Source organism: Pongo abelii, chromosome 7 (assembly GCF_028885655.2).
Source record: "Pongo abelii isolate AG06213 chromosome 7, NHGRI_mPonAbe1-v2.0_pri, whole genome shotgun sequence".
In the NCBI taxonomy this organism is placed as follows: domain Eukaryota; kingdom Metazoa; phylum Chordata; class Mammalia; order Primates; family Hominidae; genus Pongo; species Pongo abelii.
Window position 1 is genome coordinate 33,192,054 of NC_071992.2, and position 6,775 is coordinate 33,198,828.

At 36.2% G+C, this 6,775-nt stretch overlaps 1 long non-coding RNA gene across 2 annotated transcripts in view; it reads left to right on the plus strand.

Moving 5' to 3' along the window:
* Positions 1–6,504, plus strand: part of LOC129060941 (uncharacterized) — a 66,693-nt gene extending 60,189 nt beyond the window's left edge. Inside the window, exons 3-7 of one of the 2 annotated variants that reach the window (XR_008527850.2) lie at positions 688–794; positions 984–1,164; positions 3,581–3,664; positions 5,528–5,662; positions 5,986–6,504. This is a non-coding gene — a long non-coding RNA (uncharacterized LOC129060941). The remainder of the gene's footprint in view (positions 1–687; positions 795–983; positions 1,165–3,580; positions 3,665–5,527; positions 5,663–5,985) is intronic. The other variant, XR_008527851.2, reaches the window with a different exon arrangement.
* Positions 6,505–6,775: the final 271 nt, after the last annotated feature.

Sequence of the window (6,775 nt, forward strand, 5' to 3'; positions counted from 1 at the left end):
GAGACCAGCCTGGCCAACGTGGTGAAATCCCATCACTACTAAAAATACAAAAATTAGCTGGGTATGGTGGCGGGCGCCTCTAATCGCAGCTGTTTGGGAGGCTGAGGCACGAGAATCACTTGAATCCTGGAGGCAGATGTTGCAGTGAGCTGAGATTGTGCCACTGCACTCCAGCCTGGGCGATACAGTGAGACTCAGTCTCAAAATAAAAAAAAGAAAAAACTGTTAGTTTCATGTTATTTTTTAGACCAACTTTATCTAAACAAATAACTTTAAAAAACTTTTTTGGTACCCCTTCACCTTCTCTTCCTTATAATTATCTCACATTTGTACCCTTAATGTTTTCTTAATGAAAGTAAAGACCTAGAGTATATCAAAATGAATGCTATGTTAAATTCTTTCATTTCACACAAACATATTGTATCCACTACATTGCCAGCCACTGGGCCAGGTCCTGGTTGAGGGAAGAGATGCCCTTCAATTGGACAATACTGAAAAAAGTGAGAATGGATTTATACTTAATAAAAGTGGTTTCTGCTGCAGAGAGAAAAGAAAGTGTGAGTGAGAATTGAGAAGGACTACTTGTCACAATAAAACTAATGTATTATTCTGAAGTGCAATTGGAAAATTTCGGTGTCATTTAAGTTCTTAAAAGACCTTTATTTTGTCTGGTTTTGCCTTGGTAAGCCTTAGTGTCAAAGTGAAGCAATTTTATGTTCTGAGAAAGGAGTGAATGGAGGGAAAGGAGATGCTTCAAGGTCAATCACACCAATTCTGCTTCCCCAACCTCCGTGGTAAGGACTGTCAACTATCAAATGTTTGAAAAGGTTTGCTCTGACTGTAGCTTTCTCTGTGTTGCTAGTCAGTGGTGCTTCTAAAGCTCTTGGGAAACAATATGATACAATATGATTTTTTCCTGAAAAGGGGGAACTAGTAATCTTGTTAACTAATACATTTTTTTGGCTATTATTGATTTGTCAAAGGATCCGTGTGTCTGCTCTTCAGCATCCCCTAGGGAGAGTCCACGTTATTTCTAAGAAGACAGGAGAGAAGGAGGGAGAAAAAAACATGCAGATCTAAAGGCTTCAGAAAAAAACAAAGTGGGATGAAATACTGGGCTTTATTCTGTACAACCTCAGCATTTTCTATCTTTGATGACTCAAGGTATCCTTATTTTTTTATTCTTGTGGTTAGTTATGGTGGAGAGAGGAATACAAATGGCTGGCTTATTTCTACAGAAATAGGAGTATAGTTCAAAGAGGGTTAAGGTGGGCAGTTTAGGGTCAACATGTGACAGGACTGGTTGATGCTAGGGTGGGCAGTGGTTGGAGGATGACCCCTAATGCATCAAAGACTGAGAAAGATTTCAAAACATGAATTAATTGCAAAGGTTCTGGAAGGCAAGTTGAGACTTGGATTTTATTCTCAGTCCTAGCCTTAATTTTGCAAGCCTGGTCTAAGTAAGTCACAGTAACCTCTCATGTGTGTGCTGTATTAGACTATGAAACAGAGTTTTTGAACATGTCACTCCATTTTCCTGTTACACTTGATTTTTCCTTCTGGCTCTTACTGGTCTCACTCAAAGTCTTCTTTTCTCCAAAACAATGGTGGGATCTTCTTTCCTCTAGAGTGGCCACTGATGTAACCACTCAGGGATGGCCCAACCATAGGCTAAACAGTGAACTATGGCAGGCTTTCAGATGGAGGAATCTTCCCAGAGATGATAATTGTTAGCTGAGACAAATAGGCTTGATCTCTCACAAATTTGAACTAATACATCCACAGGGACATTGTTAATTGATGATGATTGCTGAAGCTAAAACGTATAGTAGTCCTGGTTGATGTGATCTTTCCATGAGCTGGTTGTTTGCAACCAAATGAACCTGAGCAATAGAAAGACCTAGTAAAAATTTATTTGATTTCTTATCATTTGGTTCCTACATTAGTCAATGAAATTTGTATACTCACTTTTTTCCCTTTATGAACATTTTACTAGAACAACATTTCTTAATGTTTTTAATCTCGAGAGCGCTTTATACTCTTAAAAATTGAAGGTCTGAAATAACTTTTGTTTATATGCATTATATCTATCAATATTTACTATATTAAAGTTAAAACTGATAATTAAAAATATTTTCTTATTTATTTAAAAATAAAAAACTCATTATATGGTAATATAAAAATATGTTCTTTAAGCAAAGAAAACCCTATCTAGCAAAACAATACTGAATAGGGTAGCATTGCTTTATTTTTGCAAATATTTTAAATGTCTGAACTGATAAAAGACAGCAGGATTCTCAAATGCATATTTAGTCTGTTGCAATATGTCCTATTAATTGAAGTTTATGAAGAAAATTCAGGCTAACACAGGCTAATGGGAGAAAAAAAGGAGAATTTTAATAGACTTTTCAGATAGTTGTGGATATTTTCCTTTATTATACCTAAATTTGACAAGTTATAGTTTCTTTTTTTTTTTTTTTTTCTTTTGAGATGGAGTCTTGCTGTCTCCCAGGCTGGAGTGCAGTGGCACGATCTTGACTCACTGCAAGCTCCGCCTCCCGACTTCACGCCATTCTCCTGCCTCAGGCACCCGCCACCATGCCTGGCCAATTTTTTTGTATTTTTAGTAGAGACGGGGTTTCATGGTGTTAGCCAGGATGGTCTCGATTTCCTGACCTCGTGATCTGCCCGCCTCGGCCTCCCAAAGTGCTGGGATTACAGGTGTGAGCCACCGCGCCCGGCCGACAAGTTATAGTTTCTTAAAGATTAGTTACAAATAAACTCTAAAACCATATCAATCAACTTTTTGTACTCTGTCATGTAAAAACCCATTAGTCTACACTACACTTTGAATGGTCTTTTTACTCATACATGACTTTGTAATATTATGTCTTGATCATTTGGAAAATGTTGGTTCAGCAGGTTATACAGATCTTCAAAATGTTGACATAATTTTAAAATATAAAAAAGTCACTTTCAGCACTGATATCAGAAAAATCTCTAAATCTTGGGAAGTTGTCAAACTCATGGCAGGCAAATATTTTCCATAGTACCAATTTTTGATAGAAAGTTTAAGTATTATCATTAGCAACAAATGCAACTGGTTTTCCTAGAAGTGACAGGCTTCTTTCATTCTTTTTTTGAGAAAATATTTTGCAAATATCCAAGTCCAAATAATCATTATTTGTCTGCCGTTATTCTTTCTGATAAAATTGGTGTTCCAGGAAGAAATAGGTAGTTCAGGTTAAAAATCAATTGCACAACAGTTTCCCTCAAGACAATAATTGTACTTAGATATGCATACTTCCCATTTTGGCACACAAAGTATTAAAGAGTGTACCTCAAGGGTTGAGATTTAATAATATCAAAAGTCTTGCTTCATCAAGGACATTCTTAAGTGAAACTGGCTTTTTTTTTTTTTTTTTTTCAAATACATGTTATGCCTTGATTTTGTAAGGTACTGGCAGTTCTGTCCACCATTACTTTTGCATCATCAATGCAAATATCAACACAACAAAAAGGAAAATAATGTCTTAGTATTATTATGAAAATAATTTTGACCCTGTGGACCCTCTGAAAGTGTTTCTGCAGACAGAGTTCCTGAAAGTTTCCTGGGGACCCTTGGGCTCTGTGTGCCACATTTTGAGGACTGCTGCCCTAGAGGGTAAGTATAAGTTTTATAGCACACTGGTCCTTAAGCTTTTGTGTCTGTATCACACTTTCCATTACTGGAGACTGGATGACACAAATGAAGGGATTAAATAAAGCAAACACTAGATTTTACAAACGCACATTACTGAAAAGTTAAAAGAGATACTAAGAGGTTAAATGGACTTCCTTGAGGATTCTGTTTTGATCTTTCCTAAACTACTCTGTAATTTTAAGTCAATAACATACCAAGTGCTCCATGAACAGAGAATATGGCCTCATAAACTTAGGAGTAAGATTGTATACCAGTGGGAGAAAGAGAATTAGTGTCAAACAAACAAATACACATATTTCAGATTCATGTAGTTTATGCTTTGGGGGTTTGGGGGAAAAAGCTGCAAAATTACAAAAAAATGTGAATTTTGTGCTATGGAAGTATTAGTAGAGAAAGAAAATGATTAAACAAGTAGGGAAATAATCACAGTGCAGTCAAAAGAAAAAAGTTTTCTAAATTCTAAGTGGTCTTAAAGCCTGGGAATGAATTCTAAAAGACTGGGTGGGTAGTTAAGGTTTGGAGGGAAAGGAAGGTTAACTTGAGCTCATTAATTAGCTCATGCTGGTTAAATTTACAATGTTAGAAAAAGGAGACCTTAAAATAACACATTATAAGAAAATGCCAATGCAACAGTGTATTCATTAGAGGAAAAATGTCAAATATGTGGGGGAATGTTAACATTTTATTTAAGAGAATGGCTTATTTTAATGTATATAATTATATCTAGACTATGGAAATGGTTATTTTTTGTTGTTTTGAAAAATAAAAGATCCTTGAAGTGATATTCATCCTATTAAAACTGTTAAATAAATAAATTAACAGTTTTAATAGGATGAATGTGTTAAATTTAGTTAACAATTTTAATAGGATGAATGTCACTTCAAGGATAAGTAAAAACCACAGAATGTGGCATTCATGCAAAGCTAGTTCTGTCCTCACTCTGGAAATAGAAGATATTTTGGAAAAATCTTGCTTCATAATAATATTTTATGGGAGAAAACTATAGCCTATTTGTATACTTTGTTCCATTGTAAAGTATAATTCTCTAATAGTTTTGCTACTATAGCCATGTAAAATTTTCCTATCTTTCCCGTCCAAAAGAACTGCCACAATCCACAGTGGCTTCAATATCCAAAGAATTTCTCACACCATTAGTGATAATGGCACACATTATAGTCATTAAAAAGAATGATGTACAATATACTCATAGACTGAAAAATTAAATTGTATGCATCTCACAGAAACAAATTTTATATGCATATATGTCAGTAATGCATTAAAAATACATATATATATATTTATACCAAATATTAATCGTGGTTATCTCTGATAGTTAGCAAAGGTGGTAGGATACAACTATAGATAACCTTCACTTTTTACTCTTTATTTCTGTGATATTTGATTTCTTCCAAGTACGCATTCCTTAAAAATTCAGGAAAAATCGCAGAAAAAATGAGAAATAAAAGGAACATTGCATTTTGCTTATAGTAGAAAATTTGAAAAGCCAAAAAAGTTTTTGAGAGGAAAATAAAAACCTTCATCAAGTTAGAAAGATAAGTTATATAAAAATAACTAGAATTCAAGATAGAGTCATACATTTATTAGTATTCCAGTGATATGCTTTGGCATCAGAAACTATTTCTAACTATAAGAGTAGAAATAACCTTATACCACCTTGGAATCAGGGTGCCAGGGACAAAATTCCACTCCAACATTATTTGTTGTCCTTATGAATGAATAAGGGTATAAAGTAAGGATAGAAAAGTCAAATGCTCAGGTAAGTTTCCATTTATGCTACTGGTAAACTTCTTGTTTGTCTTTAAGGAGAACCCCACTTATGAAGCCAGTCAGGTGGGGAGACAGCACCTCCATTCTCTTTAAATGACAGAAATGTCTAATTTCTGAGACTCTCTGTCTTGTGGAGCACTGTCATCTTCATGGACACAGGCAGGATGGCAGGTAAGTGAAAGGCAAGGACAATATGTACTCGAAAGTCTTCATCTGCATAAAAGCAAGAGGAGAAAGGGCCTCTGAGCATTATTTGCTAAATGGTCTGTTATCATTTGGATACGTGTCCCCTCCAAATCTCATGTTGAAATTTTATCTCTCATGTTGGAGGTGAGGCCTAGTGGGAGGTATTTGGGGCCTCCCATTCATCGGGGAGGATCCCTCATGAATGGCTTCCCGCCATTCTCATGGAATCCAGTGAATTCTCCCTCTTAGTTTATGTGAGATCTGGTTGGTTAAGAGTCAGACACCTGCCTTCCCTCACTCTCTTTCAGCCATGTGATGCTGCTTTCCTTCACCTTCCACCTTGAGTGGAAGCTCCATGAAGTCCTCACCAGATGCAGATGCTGGCGCCGTTCTTGTTTTATAGCCTGCAGAGCCATGAGCCAAACAAGTCTATTTTCTTTATAAATTACCCCGCCTCAGGTATTTCCTTTACAGCAACACAAATGGACTAAGACATTATCATGACAAAGGCTCCCGTAGAAAAGTGGTCTGGCCTTCTCCAAAACTGAGGGCAGCTGGGAGGCATAAACAGAAAAGGACATTGGACAACTTTGGATTCAGCCTGAGAGACTCTCCTCATTAAAGAAGCAGATTTTCAGTTGTCCAATCAAGCTGCTAAAGAAAGATGGGCTCATTTCTCAGACTATTTTGTTTATAACTAGGGTAGCCATATATGCCAATTTCCCCAAGACAGTCTTGATTAGCTTCTATTTTTTGGCACAATTCTGAACAGTGTCACCTCTTTTATTCTAAAATGTTTTCTGAAATAAAAATGATTCTTATGGTTGAACTGTTCTTCTTCTGTTCTTATGGCTGAACTGTTGAAGAAAACAACATCCTGGATGTGGCAGACTCTTGACTGTGTTGGCAAAAGAGTCATTCCCAATCAGCTTGCCTTTTGTCACATTTTGTTACAGAGGCCAGGAAAGTGAAATACTTTTGCAGCCACCCTTGAAGCCAGGATTGGCCATGCTAAGTACTTTTGGCCACAGAGTATTTTCTGGGGAATTTTACAAATATTTTGGTACTGACTTCTCTTCTTCCTGTTTTGAGTGAGGA